Raw genomic sequence first — 2,790 nt, 5'->3', positions numbered from 1 at the left:
TGTCTGGTCGCTCGAACGACAAAGTCTTCGCTCGAGCGAGCGTGTTTTATATCAGCGGACAGTAGCGTTTTTGAACATCAGTTTTTCACATTCTTTTTCTTTCAAACCCTAGATCCGAGACTCTCTCTCTCTAAACTTACACTCTCTCTAAGATTTGATCTCCCTAGAGTGTGAATCTAGCTTAGGGCCTTTGTTAAAAAGATAGAGGGCGTTGAGAGTTTCGATTTAATCTGAAAAAGTTTGGATTTGGAGCACGTTGATCTTCGAGTCTTCATCTCCTTTTTGGCTCAAACTTCGAGGTAGGGATATCCTACTCCTCTCTATGTATTTTGTCTCTAAATTTTAGTATTTTGAGATGTTGGGGTTGGTTTGGTAATTTTGTGAAAGTTCGGGGCTTTTGTGTAATTTTACAAAAGTTGGGGTCTTAGTTATAATAAACCTGGATGCATGTTCGGCATAGAGAAATGGAATAAATGTTTAATCATTGATGAAAATGAAACCTAAGGGTTGAAATGTCAATTGGGGAAAATGGCCTAATTACATTGTTTGATTAATTGGGATAATTAATTGTGATAAATGAGGGAATGAAATGTTGATTGAATATCCATTTGTGCATTTATTTTCTGTTTAGAAATAACTGCTTTGGGCTATCGGTGGAGGATAGTCGTGATTGTTGTAGACAATGCATGATGATTAGGCAAACAAAAAGTAATCAATGGAACGTGTCATGGAATTTGACGGTTGATAGAATACATTAATTGTATGTATCGTGTGATTGTATATAGAACCAATGTGTTTGTATACGTTATGTGTAGAGGAGGAGATGGGGGATGTACTCTGCGGTTTAGGAGAAGATGGGGGATGTACCTCTAAACCGGATAGTGTTGGGAGAAGATAGGGGATGAACTCCGTAGATACAGCTCATATGCTTGTCTAGAGAAGTGAAGATAGAGCTCATGTGCTTATCTTTTGTGAAGTGTGGATACAGCTTATATGCTTATCTGTGAATATGGGATATAGTTGTTATATATATCTGTTGAAATGATGATAGAGCTAGTATGCTTATCTGCTAAAAAGGGGAAAATGAAATGTAACTTGGACTCACAAGTCGCATGACATAAAATGTGATTTATGTGGTTGTATCAGTGTTAGCCATCTATCAATTGCTAATCTTTTAGTCATGGTTCATGGTTGGTTTAGTGTATTTCTACTGGGCTGTGGCTTACCCTATATGGGAATATCATTTTCAGGTACAGGTAGCATGCCACCTCCAAGGACATAGCTTGGGAGGCTAGAGGCGAACATACTTTTGTCGTTTTATTTTGATGTATTACATGTAAATTCAAGCCAAGGGCCTAATGTGTAAACGAGTTAGTACTCTTTTGTTGTAACCAAGTGTTAACTTGGAAAGCTGTAAGCCCGTAGGGCATTTTGCTTTTGTTGTTAACATGTAATACTTTTTGTAATGAAACTCTGATAAATGAAAAAATGTGGAACTTTATATATGGATGCATGTCTCTATTGGTGGGTTTAATGTGGTTATTTTGAGGGCGTGACAAGCCATGCCTTCCTTTGACCTTTTTTTCAGGCCATGTGAATATGTCCTAGCCTTTTGATTGTAGGACCTCTGAGCCCTAAAACTTCTTGGTTGGCTATTCTGCTTCTGCTATTTGTGCTGCCTCAAATATGCTTTGACTGCACTAGCCCCTTCCAAGCAAGGATTCATTGGCATCCCTTGATAAAGAAAGGGCCCATCTTGCTCTCCATAGAGTATGACGGTTGATAGAATACATTAACGTTATGTATTGATTAATTGTGTATATGACCTATGTGTATATACGTTGTGTGTGGGGGAGGAGATATGGGATGTACTCCACGGTTTAGGGGAAGATAGGGGATGAACCTCTAAACCGGATGTTGTTTGGGAGGAGATAGGGGATGGACTCCACTGATACAGCTCATATGCTTGTCAGTTAACGTGTTGATATAGCTTATATGCTTATCTATGGAAGTGTTGATACAGCTCATGTGCTTATCTTTGGAAGTGTTGATACAGCTCATATGCTTATCTTTGGAAGTGTTGATATAGCTAATATGCATATCTGTTGAAATTTGGATACAGCTTGTATGCTTATCTGTTGAGATGTTGATACAACTAGTATGTTTATCTATTGTAAAATGAAAAACGTTTAATATGAGTCACCGTCTCATATTAGTGGTTGGCCAGGTTCTGAGCCGTTGATGTAAATTGAGAAATTGATAAGAAATGAAAACTGAAATGAAACTTGAACATAGTGGTTATGAAATGGAAATGGGTTATGAATTGATTTATGGAAATTGAACATTTATCAATTGCTAATGTCTTAGTTATTGCTCATACTGTGCTTAGCATATTTCTACTGGGCGTTGGCTCACCCTATATGGGACATTATTTTCTAGTACAGGTAGTATGCCATCTCCAAGGACATAGCTTGGATGATGATGAGAGTTGAAGACTCTTTTTGTTTATTTTGTTTGTATTACACGTATATCAAGCCAAGTGCTTATTTTGTATAGAGTTAGTACTCTTCTTTTGTGTAACCAGGCGTTGACTTGGAAAGCTGTAAGCCCATAGGGCATTTGCTTCTGTTGTTAACATGTAATACTGTTGTAAGAACTACTCTGATGAATAGAAATGGTTGGTTTCTTTTATATCAATGCATGTCTAAAGTGTTGGGTTTTATGTATGTTTTTTTTTAGGGCATTACAAAGCATGTATAAATAAAATGACACAGGGTGGAACCCTCAAGT

This window comes from Camellia sinensis, chromosome 7, assembly GCF_055761805.1.
Source record: "Camellia sinensis isolate YWXY chromosome 7, ASM5576180v1, whole genome shotgun sequence".
In the NCBI taxonomy this organism is placed as follows: Eukaryota; Viridiplantae; Streptophyta; class Magnoliopsida; order Ericales; family Theaceae; genus Camellia; species Camellia sinensis.
This window is presented reverse-complemented; position numbering follows the sequence as displayed.